Raw genomic sequence first — 14648 nt, forward strand, 5'->3', positions numbered from 1 at the left:
AAAAGGGGGGAAAAAACGACATAGAATGATAAACTATCCTAACTTGTTTTATTTTATAGCTGAGCCTCCCACTAGTTGAGCGGCATGTCTGAAGGTTGAACGCTAAAAACCGGGTTTCGATACCCTTGGTGGGCAAAGCACAGATAGCTCGTTGTGCAGCTTTCAGCTTAACAACATACAAAATTTATGGTTGAACTACCAGTTCTCTAGCCATATTTTATTATTATAAGCATATTTATTACTGTTGCTATTTTTCTCCAATTTTTTTTAAATTCTCAACCTAGAAAAAAGAAATGAGTGATTCCTATATGAATATTAAAAAAATATATTTATGGTTATTGCAAAACTTCAGCGTCAAGTACACACTATGCAGGAAATCTTAACTTTGTCATTCTTAAGTTGTCGTATTTTACTAAAAAGAAAATAATAAAAAAGGATGAATGAAAATAGTTTTCATTTTGATTTGTGTTTACAAATTTTACCCAGCACCCATAAACGTGTACTAGTAGTATTAGTTATCCCGCAGTTAATATTCAATTTGTTGCGTTCGTAAAATGCGTGTCTTATGTATATATTAAGTCTGTGGTTGTTTGACATAAAACAGTGATTTGAACTTCACTGGATATAGCTGTGAAGGTTTACATTAAATATGACTTTAAGTAAATGTTGGAGAAGTTCATTGCAAAGTTATAGTAAAAACGTTTTTAAGTTACTTTTTGAAATGTACCTTTATTTAGATTGTGATTTAGTCAATGAAATATAAAATCCGAAAACTAAAAATTGACGATCCTTAATTTTATAATAATTTTTGAAGGTTATTTCTTTCAGCATCCCTTTCTAAAAGATTAATTACTAGTGTAGAATAAAGTATTTATCGCTGGTAGTTTTGGTATCTAATATAAGGTGTTATGCATTACAAAATCTGATTCGTCAACAACATAGACGACAAAACGTTTTTCTTTTTGGATTTGTTACATATTTGAGAAAAACGAGTATTGTAAGCATCAACACCAGTTTTTGATGCTGTGCTGGTTAAGGGCAGTGGCACCATTTCAGCATAATCTTGGGGGTGGGCTGAAGGTGCAAACTTGAATCCTAATTCATACATTTCTAAAAAAAAATCAAAACATGGGTGAGTTGGCTGATCCATATCTCCCCCCCAATTGGCGCCACTCGTTGAAGGTCACAGTCCAGAAAGGCCAGGGTCTTGGGACAATCAGAGTCCCTAAAATATGCCACTATATCCAGAGAGCGAATCTTTCGGCTGCTCCAGAATTTTATGCTTTTATTTGTGATTTTTTTCTTTTATCATTTGGGGTTGTTTGTATAAAATCCAAAATGTAGTCAAAAGTGTTGGCCATTCTTGTAACATAATGAAACAGCATTTCAGTGCAGGGAGAACTTCCAGAATTCTATTTACAAGTTTACTACTTGTACGATTTTTTTTTTATTCAGGTTTAGATTATTACAGTGCATATCAGCATGTTCTTAGCATACATTGCGGACGTAACCCTCGAATTTCGAGTTTGTTGAATGGTCTGATAATAAGAATGTAGAAACGAGGCATCATGCACATTGGTTGCATTGTTTCTCATTCTGATCATCAATTAAAAATCATTAACTATTTATTCGGATAGTAAATTTGTTTGTGGGCAAGATTGAATCGAACTACTAAGGTTGAGCGTGCTATATATTAAAACTTATTTTCGAGACTCATTACGTCGTTACATTTCATGTCACCACATCTGTCATGCTCTACCTGATAACTGTGCGTCTTTATAATAAACCCCTGTAGCGAAGTTTCCATTGAAAAGGTGCCGTCGCAACATTATTATGCTCATAATGTCAGATCGCATAGAAATCCATAGGCGTTGCATCTGGCGACTTGGCCAGTGCATCTTCGTGTGGAATAGCATGAATACAAGTTTATTATTCAGCTGCTTGAGGTATGCGACTGTTGAACCGATATGTCGTGAAGTAACTTGAGTATACATGACTTGTGTCGCTTTTCCAGATGGGGATCCTTATTAATCATATTGGGACATGTGGACGGCTTCTACCCGTGACCGTTGTGCTCGAGAATTTTCACCTGTTACAAGTCTGTTTCTGGATGGTACTGGTGCCCTATGTTGATGTGTACTCCTTTGTTTTCTGATGCCATTAAGTACAGGGTATATCCCCATTTTGGAAATTCTAAATGCACACACACGTGTGTGTGTGTGAATATTATGCTCCGGAAGTTGCTGTTACATGCCCTTTCCCAAAGCGATCAATTTTCGGACGGTATCACGTTATTTTTAATTGCCAAACAATATCAAAATGCAGTTCTGATACATGTCATTCCACAACGGTATGATATGGGCTGTAGTTGTCACATGACTTGCTAATTTACATATTCAAAATTGTATTAATATAAAGTACCCAACCCTCTGTACTTGACGATTACACTTGCATTTATAGTTAACACTGTTAAATGATTTCTCAATATCTGTAAGCAGTGAGTTCAGAAGAGATATTATTTATAGTCATCTTACATAGTTACATAATACATACATATATTACACTACAGCTAACATGTAACTATAATTGGTCAAGAAGAAAACATTTATATATGCTGGAAAGGTTTCTTACACGATATACGTAGAAACCAGGATGCATATCGAGTACGTTCTAGACTCGAATCTTTTAAAAGAGAACGTGTGTGCACATTGTGTTATGTTTGAAATATATGATTTTTTTTTCTATTTTCTCCTCATCCAACTTTTGATATCGGTTTGGTTCAATCTTTCTAACAAATCTAACAACAAATTGGAATAATTTAAGGAATAAAACTGTACTTCAAGTTTCAAAATGCCATTCAATCTGTATTTAGATATATCGTCTATTTTGAAATAGATACTGATTAACAGATATTAATTGATTGCTTAGTGGGTTTCAACCTTCTGATCAACGTCAGTCAAATTCATCAAACTAATTATGAAATGAATATTTCATCAAACCCACAACGTTTGGTGTATGTGAGATACAAAAATTTTACCATCTAAGTGGTTCATTATGAAATGAGTTTAATACTAGGTAGTTTTCTAGTGTGGATCCAAGTTTATCAAAGTTATTTTGATCTGTTTGTTTCTAATTGGTTATTTTTTCTACCAATTTAGCTTAATGTGCCTTTTGTGTGTGTGTATTTTAACTAATTCTGTTAGATTTTGTCCTCCGGTGGGACAGCGGTAAGTTTGCGAAATTACAACGCTAAAATCCAGTGTTTGATTCCCCGCGATGAACACAGAAGACAGCCCAATGTGGCTTTGCTCTAAAACGAAAAATCGTTAGATTTTATATTTTATCAATAAACTGACTTGTGAAATGACTAAAAGGTTCTACATTTTCATTAAAAAGTAAGAATATTCTACCTTACTCGAGTGTACTGTTTTTTTTGGGGGGCGATGCTTCAATTTCTACATTGATGCATTAAATTAATAAGAAAGGGATATATTTCGTTAAACCGAGACCAAGTGGGGCTGAAATCACAAATATTACTGAAATTACTATAAGAACAATGGTTAAGTTATTTGGTCAATAACCTTTATTCAAATAATCTGAAAAATATTTCACAGACTAAGAATGTAGTAAAAAGTTATAGTGTTTTAACCATTTTAGGTGTTTTCATATGTTACTGCGTTATGTATATGATTTATGTCAATTGCTTTCTGACTGATACTCTGTTTTAGTTCTATTCACAAATTTCAGAGAATGTTTATTTTTGTCAAACCGTAACCAATCTCTAAGTTACACCTAATCTTCCCTCCATTTCTTATTTTTCAGAATTATTTAAAGTTCGTTACATGAAATGAACATTGGATGACACTCAAACCTTTCACCTTTTGTAACTCCATCCAGATATTCTTGTTATTAAGTCATATTGAGTGGACCCTTAAGAAATCCATAAACCCTTTAACAAATTTTGAAATGAGGTATTACACAATTTAAAACAAACTGTTATGCGGGAAAATTCAATACCCTGTTCATTGAATTTAGATCAGCATTTTCCTAAACCCCGCTGAATTGATTCTAGAATAACGCTTTACTTTTTGCCAATTTTAATCAAAATTCGTAAAATTTGCTTTAAAAATATTCTTCAACCTCTGAGATTCACTAATTTATCTCTATTTAACATTCTAGATATTATTTAATTAATTAAAGGCATTTTACCAAACTTGAATCATTCGGTTTGAAGTGCCATCACACATGACCAGTTTTGGTTGGTCAGCAGATAACGCTCTATTTCTGTACCAACCCATTAAAGAAAAAAAATTTGAATTGCCGAATCCGAATTTTTCAGTTTGGTGACAATACCCAATCTTTCCATCGGTTTCAGTTCAAAATGAGTCTATATAAAAAAACGTATTTCAACAAACTCGTTTTGAGTAATATCTTAGTGATACATTCTTTTCACCAGATTTGGTCTAATCAAGCAAATCAGTTGGTTTCTAGACTGTGATTTACCATTCCTATAGAAAAATATTGGATATATTGCTTTCTGGGTAGCGCTTATTTCCTTCGATAATCCATTAACTAAATTTTGAAAAAACGTTTTCTTAAAGTGTTCGATTTTTCTTTGGAAATAGGACAATCTTTAATAAAGTTTCTTGAAAAGGATTTCCTCAAATCCGTATAGATAGATTTCTGAGAGACGTTTATTTTATCTTGTAATCTATGTATTTTTGGATATAACCAAAGCCAATTTGATTTGTCTCTGTGCTTCACTTAATATATTGTTCATAAACTAATTAAAAAAAAAAGAAAGAAATATTTCACACGCACACAAAAGAAAAAAATTATGATCGTCTTTGGCTAATTTCTAATTTTTTCGCCAATTTTGATGTTAAAGCATTAAAATATTTCTCTAAACGCAAATTAATTTATTTCTAGATTTTCTAACATACTAAGTTCCAATTAATTAATTATTTTAAAAGAATACTCCTCCTAGTTAATAAATTAATATTTCACTCATAAACTTTGAAGACTGGTTTTTGGATGATTATTATTATTATTTAACGATTTTGGCCATAAGGCATTAAAGTATTTTTAGAACTAACTCTTTCTAACTCTTAAATTTTTCGGGCTGGCATGGCCTTGTGGTTAAAACGCTCGACTCGCAATCTGAAAGTCACGGGTTCGAATCTCCGTTACTAAACATGCTCGGTCTTTCAGCCTTGAGGGAGTTATATTCTGCAATCAATCCCACTATTTGTTGGTAAATAAGTAACCGAAGAGTTGGTGGTGTTGACTAGCTGCCTTTCCTCTACTCTATCACTGCTAAATTAGGGACGGGTAGCGCATGTGGCTCTCCAAGAAGCTTTGCGCGAAATTGAAAACGATCATAAATAAATGGTCAGAATTTATTCGATAGCACTGTAAAGGGTTTTACCTGTTACAAAGTAACGACATGGTTTTAATGTTAATTAAAATGTATTTGCTTTGACGATTATCTCAACTTTATAATAAAACATTCGTAACATATTATAAGTTTGTCAAAGACAGATATTTTTTAAATAACTTTACTTTTTTTTCTGTCGTGAGAAACTTTTTCTAAAACAATATAAAACCATTCTGGTACCTTGTATTTTAAAGTTGAAAGTGGGATATTGAAAATACAGGATTACATTTTCAACAGCTATAATGCTTCTGGTGACTTAACAAATTACTCAGAATTAATTAAAAATTAAAAAGGCTCGTACAATAAGGAACTCGAGTGCTTTTAGGAGATAAACCTTTTTCGGGGTTTATAGATTATAATATAAATTCAAAAAATGGCACATTTCTGTGTTCTGTCTACTTTTTGTCAAGAGTTTTGTTCAGCACTGAGTGATATTTCTAAATGAAAATGACTTGTTTTGCATGTGAAAGCTAAAATTTATTTTCTTCTCGTGAAATTTTCCAAACGAAGAAATATTTTTTGTTCAGTTCATAAGCGCTATTTAAAACATTTTAAAGATGTATATTGTTATATTAGAATAATAATTGTAGAATTTACTAAAGTGTTTGGTACGAAGGAATTAGCTCATAATACGTAACTATACTCGTATCATAAGTTGTATTTTTTTACCAATATATGAAACTTCATCAATCTAATTAGGTAGCTAGTTGTGAATGCAACTCAAGTGTAAATAAAACCTATAGATATATTTTCCAGAACATACTTATTAGTCACGTGATTATTCATTTCTGTTAAGCTTCGGGTTTAAACTAAAAATTTGTAATGTAGACCGTAATTAAAACTGATTACTTGTTGTTTTTCTGTGTGTGTGATTATTTTAGGTGAAAGCTGCACAATGGGTTATCTGAGCTGTGGCCAACGCAGGGATTTAACCCTGTGTTTTAGTATTATAAGCCCTTAAGCTTACCACTGGGAGGGTAGAATAATTACACAGTCCTGCGAATTTAAACTTCATAAAAGTTGTTTGGGTTTTAATAACAGATTTACCATAATTAAGCTACGCAGATTTCGAAAATATTATAAATTTTTTCTATCACGTAAGGACTTTTTTTTACAAATCGGGAAGAAAAAAACTTACTTAGATCCAATTATTACTTCGTTTATCGCAATGAATATTTTTGATTATTATGTTTGTTTACAAAAATACAAACAAACTGAAGAAAAGGGAAGAATATTGGTGCCAAACGAATATGCATCCTCATTCATCCTGATTTTTTGTTGTGTGTGTGTGTGTGTGAAACCTGTGTCTTTTATTTAGTCTCGAAACAGTAATCAGCCATCATGCTGATGTTCCACCTTCCCTGATACCTCCTCTCCATTACCCTGATGTCTTGATGAAACCTTCCCCCTTGTTCTTTGCTGACGGCACCGGGATTTTCATGGAAATAGTCAATATGTGAGTGCAAGAAGTGAACTTTCAAGTTCATATTACAACCCAACTTTTTGAATTCATAGATCATGTTATTGACAATATTTTCGTAATTTGGGTACTTGTTGTTTTCTAAAAATTTGTCAATAATATCTTTAAAGGCATTCCACGCTTCTTTTTCAACTTTCTCCATTGTCCTTTCGAACTGTTCACCCGAAGTCAATTTCCTAATTGAAGCCCAACAAAAATCCCTTCTTTAAATTTCGTTTCTGAAAGAGCCTGGAATTGCCCACATAGATACTTGTAACAGTCTTTGTCTAAGGTCTTTACAAACTGTAAAGTTTTATATAAGGTGGAGGTAATAGGACTTTCTTTGTTTCAACCAAACTTTCACGTTCAATGTTTTTCGATCCTGGTATCAGGCTGACTCTGCCTGACCATTGCTTCTTTATCCAGCGTTGATTTCGTGCTCTGCTGTCCCATTGACTCAAAAAACATGAAACTTTGTATAACCGGATTGTTGACCCAACAACATACAAAGAACTTTTAATTCTCCACAAAGTAGCCAACCATATTTGACCTAACTAAGAAGTTCGAGATTAGCGTACGTTTCCTTCAAGTGAACCGAATGAGCAATAGGAACACATATATAAGGAGAACATCTTTTTATACTTTTTTGGAGGAATGAATGAACAATCGTCACTCACTTGGTTCATACATTGTAGCTCACAGCATTGGTATTAATTCAACAATATTGTTACAATAAATAAGTGAACCTTCTTTTGAAAAGTATGACATAAACTCTTTCTTACGATTTCTGTACCAGTAAAATGATATCCATGGACAAAGTAAGTTCTTAGCCCAAAGTCTAGACCCCCAAAATCTCTGAAGAATCCTTTGGAAGGCCCAAATCTCTTACCAAATCCAGAAATGACACGTCATACGGCCTGTTAACCGTTTTTATAGTAGCGGTGGGTTCTAGAACGATTGATAAGACTTTCACGTCGCGATTGGTCTAGAGAAATTTATAGCCAACAGTCAACATTTTAAGCATAAGAAAATGTGACCAAATTTCAATGAAAATGTTTCACTTATGTAAAAGTACATATGACGTTTTTTTGAAAACTCTGTAAGGGTTGAAGAAAAATGGATATCATTTTTGGATTCAGCGAACAGGAATTAATGCAGAACATGTAAAAAGTTCAAGACAATAAAACCATCGCAGGCCTGTGTTACCACTAAACCTAAACAACATCTTAAGACTCCCACTTAAGTAAACACATTTATGGATAATTTTATAGAGTATTCAATTATATTTAAATAGCAAATAGTGATTTTGAAATGTTTTTCAATTATAAATATATATTTGTAAACATCATTCACACGTGCACACACGATTTCCAGAAGTGATATAAAATATTTTCATAATTTAGGTGAGTCAACCGTACTATGAAGATATATAGACACACACACACAGAGGGCTGGCACAATAACAGTTCGAGTATATATGTATAGGTTGTGGGTGAACTATGCCACTTATGTTGTTGCAAGTTGGATTAGGTGAATAAAACATATGTGAAAAGCATATATATATGGAAAAAATACCATAGGTGGCGCTGCAGGACAAACAGCTGTACGCAACGTTGGCGCTAGTGAAGGAATGGGCTATGATAAAAACTTTTACAATATTGATCACCTTGCAGTCCACCGGTGGATTAGCGACAATTCACGGACTTTCAGCTCGAAAATCTGGGTTCGATTCTCCGCGGTTGATGTAGATGGCCCATTGTGTAGCTTTGCAATAACTACCAACGATACCCCCCTCACCCCACCCCATAGTAGCTTAGCGTTAAACCTGAAACTTATAACGCTAAAAATCGGGTTTCAATATCTGCTGTAAGCAGTGTACAGGTAACCAGTAGTGTTGCTTTTCGCTTAACAACAAACAAATTGCCTTGCATCGTCACCTGTAGTCATTTTGACATGTGTTTCTTGTATGTTTTAATATACCTACACTATCTGGCAAAGCTGTGGGTTATATGCTCATACCCAAACACATTTTGTGCCAACCTTTTATATATGTTTCCACCAATATCTTATTTTGTTTTGCGAAAACAAATGACATAAACTATAAATAAGGCTTATAACACACAACTCCAGTAAGTAATGGGTTAATTATTAATAATACGACAAGTGTAAAGCAGAAGTAGGAAAACAAGTTGCAGTTATTAGATGGGCTATAGAGGAATGTCTGGTTGTATTTCTAATGTAATAATAAAGTACTCATCCCTTGAATACCTGATAATATTTTCTTATGAGGTTTTAAAAGATGATGGTACAGTAGCTACACATTTAATTAAATACTGTTTAGTTAATACTATTAGTGATTGAGGATTCACCATCCGACAAGAGAAATCTTCCGAGACTCAGCGGTCAGCTTTGGGACTAATAACGCTAAAATTTGGGGTTCTATTCCTTTGGCACAGATAGCCCACTGAATAGCTTTCTGCTAAAACTAACCAACGTACCGTTAGGAGTAAATATTGACTGTAATATAATTAATGCAGTTCGCCTCAGGCTCGTAGCTAGCGAGGAAGATGGGTCCTTCTATCCCAGCATGCACCGACATTTTAGATATACAAGGAGTTTACATATTACTGAAAAGTTAAAGGAACTTTTTTAATTAAAGATTATACAAGTCTTAAGATAAACACCTGAAATTGCACTTAGTGTCAATTTATGTAAGTTGACTAAAAGTGAGGCCGTGTGTGGCCTAGTTGTTTGCGTGCTTGGACTATGGATTCGAAGGTTTATGGCTCGAGAGCCATACAGCAAAAATGTGCTCCGCTCTTCGGAGCTGTGGGTACGCTATAAGAATGACGGTTAAATCCCATTGACCAGTCCGATCCAAATATTAGCAGTGTATCTGTCTTTTCTTTAGTCTGTCAGTTCAAAATTTAGGGCAGCTATGCGCAAATAAAGAAACATACTGAAATTAACCCGAAGGTATTTCGTTAAATGAGCTCAACGTTGAATGTTTTGATATATGAAAATGTGCTATATATTTAGTGTTTGTAATAGTCAGATATTTTTGAATATCATTAAATTTCAAGGAAATTTATTTTTTCTTTGAGGCAACTATATCGCCACCATAATCTAAGCACACTTTCTAATCCTAAACTTGTCCTTCAATTGTTTTCTGTAAGTAGTGTTTGTGTAGCCTACTTCTTAAGTTAAACTTGAGATTGCATTATCACATCACTGGCACAATGTTTTGTTTGTATTGTTACGTCTCCGATTGTTAATTGATTTCTCCGTAACTTCGTTCCGACGAAACTTTAACGACACAAGTCTTTACTTAATAAAACTGGTTTATTCTTTCCGAATATAACTACGATACACTTAATTTCAATATTCGCGCTAAAACAAACACTATAACGAACGAACGTTAACTTCAACAATACCCTGTGACTGCAGTTCAATTACTCACTATCTACACACACATTACATTACCTTCATCTCGCGTCACGTTGTCCCCTCTTATATATACCAAACTACCCTATATCTAGCAAATACTAGAGCATTCGCCAAGATACGGGATAGTTCTAGAAACGTGGCGTCACTGTAGTCATGTGATCTCGATGACGCAACAGTACTATGGCACGTCTGCGGATTTACAACGCTAGAAACTGGGTTTCGATAGACTGTGTAGATTTGTGCTTAACTACAAACAAACCTCAGTTAAACTGAAATTATATTTATTTCAACCGTTTACGAGATACCACGAGTTTTTAGGGTAACGTTTAAACTGGCGAACCCTGATGATATCAACTACCGATAAATAGGGTCATGTTTCGCCAGCATAGGTATTATATACACCATAATATTTCTCTACAGTTTTATTTATGCCCTAATTTTCTGTGATGTTTTATCGCCTTCCTTTGACCTTTAACCATATTTGAACTGCTTCTCCCACTTTCAACACGCTGACCTTTAATAATAAACTCAGAAACACGCCTCTCACTTTTAGTAATTTGACCTTTAACCATTTCATCCGTTTCTCTCAATTTTAACACTTTGTTTACGTACTGGATTTCCAGTTGAGATTTTTGAAAGTGATTAGCAACTGACAGACTTACAAAAATAACATTTAATCACATGATAGACAATACAGAACTCATTTTTTTGTAAGTTCTACACTTAAACAAAACAACATGCTAAATTTCTAGTTCTAAATAATTAAAACAAATTGTGTGTTATAAAATACCAAATGAACACATTTCGTACTAGGCCTACTTTCCGTCACACTTAACGTAAACTGAAATGTGCAAACAATTATCTCGTAATAAAGTACTCCTGAACAAAAATACTCTTGGAAATATTGTCAGATCAATAAACAGTTATCTAACTCACTGACAAGTTAGTTTGTATACTTTAAAACGATATACTCTGGGTTAACTCGCTTTGAAACTATCAATCATCCCAGTGACACTGCAAACACACATACTAATATATCGTTGTAAACTATATTTTCAATGCTGTGATTTGTGTATTAGCTACAAGGCCCATTATGGATACGGTAGGCATATAAAAGTAGTCCTAGGTTACCTAAAATATTCTGAAATGCTAGTGATTGAGAGAATTTGTGGAGTGCTAGAAAGAGTGCTAAATTATAAATATGGAAATCAGTGAAGCATTTAATCAGTTTTAAGTTGGTAGAGTGCCAATCATTAAGTGAAGTATTGGATCAGTACTAATTATCGCGTATATTCAGTTACTCGATAGATTAGCCTTGTACAAATAAGTTATTTGTACGTCAGTCGTTGTACCATTAGTGAGTATATCTGATGAAATTAAAAACGTTATTTGTGCTCTTAGGCCTACAGCTTGTGACAACGTGAACGTATGCTGCAACCACGAATAGCTTTGTTTTTGGATTTCGCGCAAAGCTACTCTCAGGGCTGTATGCGCTAGCCGTCCCTAATTTTGAAGTGATAAACTAGAAGGAAGGCAACTAGCCAACGTCATCCACCGCCAATTTTTGGGCTACCTTTTTACCAACGAATAGTGGGATTGACTTTAACGTTATAACACCCCCATACCTGACACGTTTAGAATAAATAAACTAATCTGTTATCGTCATGCAGCCTGGACTTGGCCTTGTTTTCGCCAAATAATTAAAAAGAACCAGCCCAAGTAAAGTTCACGCTACAACAGTATTTTTAACGTTTCGTGTGTATGTCTCTTCCAAGTTGGCAATGCATGATTATAATTATTTATACTTGCCGTTAGATATTAGTATTAGCACCAGTTTTTAACATTTTATGCTTTATTTAGTCACTTAGCGATTTTCAGTCATTAAAAGAGTGTATATTAATAGTACCCCAACCACACTATGCTCGCCATATCCATTGCCATCGACACTCAATCCAGGTAAGTCTACGGAGTTACAACCTTGAAATCCGGGGTTCAATTCTCCTCGGCTGACACAGCGGATAGTCCAAATTGGCTTTGCTCTCTCTGTGTACGTATGTGTGTATGTATGTGTATATCTGTATGTAACAGTCAATCCAGAGCTCATCAGACTTACGATAAGTATAATTAGGTATTTTAAACTGTTTCTCTCTAGAAATGTATAACATTCTATAATAGTCTAGGTTTTATTGTTCCGTAGAGAAATCCTGGTTTAGTTAACATAAATTTACAGCTGCAGTGCAACTCATGCTGTTCTCGTTTGTTCACAGACAATCAAACTGTGAAAGTTCAGACATTTCAGGCCGGTCAACAGTATTACTTCCAAAAATTTGCCTGGAATAAGATGAAAAGAGAAAAATTAAATTCGTGTTATCCATTTATTGAAGTTTATAATTTTTGAATATGATTTTTTTGCTAGTATCTGATGAATTTACCTTAGCGTTAATGTAAGTTTATAATAAGTTCTCATACTTTTCTGTACCCAGGTCGTTATTAGTTATCTTTGCAATAGGTAGGTTCAGTCTTCTCTAAACTCAGTTTCCAGTTGATTAACAAACTAATGACCTATTACTTCAGTTAATCTTGCCGGTGATCAGCACTGATGGCAAAATTAACAGTGGCTGTTCGTTTGTTTAATAAAGTACTACGCTGAACGTTTTTCAGTTAACATATAAGTTAATTAATGCACTCTTTGTAATGGGATAAATTCCATTTATACTTTGGCCGGGCGTGACCTTGCATTTAGTGTATCCGAGGGCTAACGATTTACTACCATTGCATCGGAAAAGCGCTTCGCACTTGGAGCCGTGGATGCACTGTAAGAATGATGGTCAAATCCCACTATTTGATCAGTGGTGGATCATGCAGGACCGCCAAGAGGCTTTCATGGGCTTCTAGGAAGGCTTTGTATCCGCTGCTCTTCTCCAAAATAATGAAAAAGCCGACATACACAGAACTGTATTTATCAGACTTGGTAATGCGCTCATCTATCACTTAGGGAACAGAAGTGTCATGAGGGCATTGCGATCACTTGATGATCAAACAAAATAACAGTTTCAATGTTAAGGACAAATGATGAAATCATACATTAAAGTACGACAGATTAGAATATTTTTTTAAATACTGTAGGCTACTAGCCTTTTCTTTTGAAAATAAACTGCGCTTGGATATGTATTCATACTTTAAGGATCTGTAGTTGTAGTTACAAACGATATTGGTTTTCTTTGTGCCACGGCTAGGGTAAGACTTGTCGTAGGTCGCTTTATCGTTAGTCATAGTACCCCAAGTTGATCCATATTCTTTTGTTTCTCTAAATGCCATCAAGTACAAGGGATATTTCCGTCGTGAAAATTCCAAATCCTCGATCTGAGTGTGTGTGATTATTTTGCATGAAAAAGTTTTGTTACATACCATTTCCCAAAGTGATACATTTTCGGTAGCATTACACCATCTACGAAACTACAAACAAAGTCAAAATGTAGTTCTGATACTTACCATTCCATCACATCTTTATATCAGTTGTGTTTGTCATGTTTCTTGTTGATTAAATATCTTTAATATAATGTACTCAAAAACTTTTTGTACTACATTGTATTATACTATATTGTCCTACAATGTAGCATAAGACAAAAAAATAAGAATTCAAGTACAGTCTGTGCTGGCCCAGTAAGCAAGCAATAGCGTCTTTAATACAGTCAATATAATATAAAATCTGCGGTATCTTTAACACGCGTTAATATATTTTATTAATTATCAGTTTCATTTGAGTTTTTTATAATTTATTTTAATTCCCATATATTTTATTTTTCTAGTAATTAAAATCAGAAAAGGAGAAAAAACTTGCGAACCATTTCGAAGTGAAAAAAATCAGTTTTATAGTTATCATAATATTTTACGTAACTTCAAATTTTTAAAAGTTAAAACCACAATGATGGAAAATCTTTAAGTATCAGATGCACTTAACCCTATTCATAAATGTTTTATGTTCAAATATTCATGCCTTTTCCAAGACGAAAGTGTTGTAAACAAGTAAAACGTTTAAACATGTAAACGAGCTTCGTTTTAACCTTAAATTAATACCTATTGTTACATCTCCGTTTGTGTTGATTGATTTTTCGTAACTTCGTTCCGACGAAACTTAAGCGACACAAGTTCGTTCTTAATAAAAACTGGTTTATTCTTTCCGAATATAACTTTACCGATACACTTATTTCAATATTCGAGCTAAAACAGACACTATAACGAACGAACGTTAACTTCAACAATACCCTGTGACTGCAGTTCAATTACTCACTGTCTATCTACCCA

The 14648-nt window shown here is 33.9% G+C and overlaps 1 protein-coding gene across 4 annotated transcripts in view; it reads left to right on the forward strand.

The window, feature by feature from the left end:
* Positions 1-14648, forward strand: part of LOC106469273 (RNA-binding protein 12-like) — a 61884-nt gene that overhangs the window by 39430 nt on the left and 7806 nt on the right. The window lies entirely within an intron of this gene.

Source organism: Limulus polyphemus, unplaced genomic scaffold, assembly GCF_000517525.1.
Source record: "Limulus polyphemus unplaced genomic scaffold, Limulus_polyphemus-2.1.2 Scaffold3389, whole genome shotgun sequence".
NCBI classification, from domain to species: domain Eukaryota; kingdom Metazoa; phylum Arthropoda; class Merostomata; order Xiphosura; family Limulidae; genus Limulus; species Limulus polyphemus.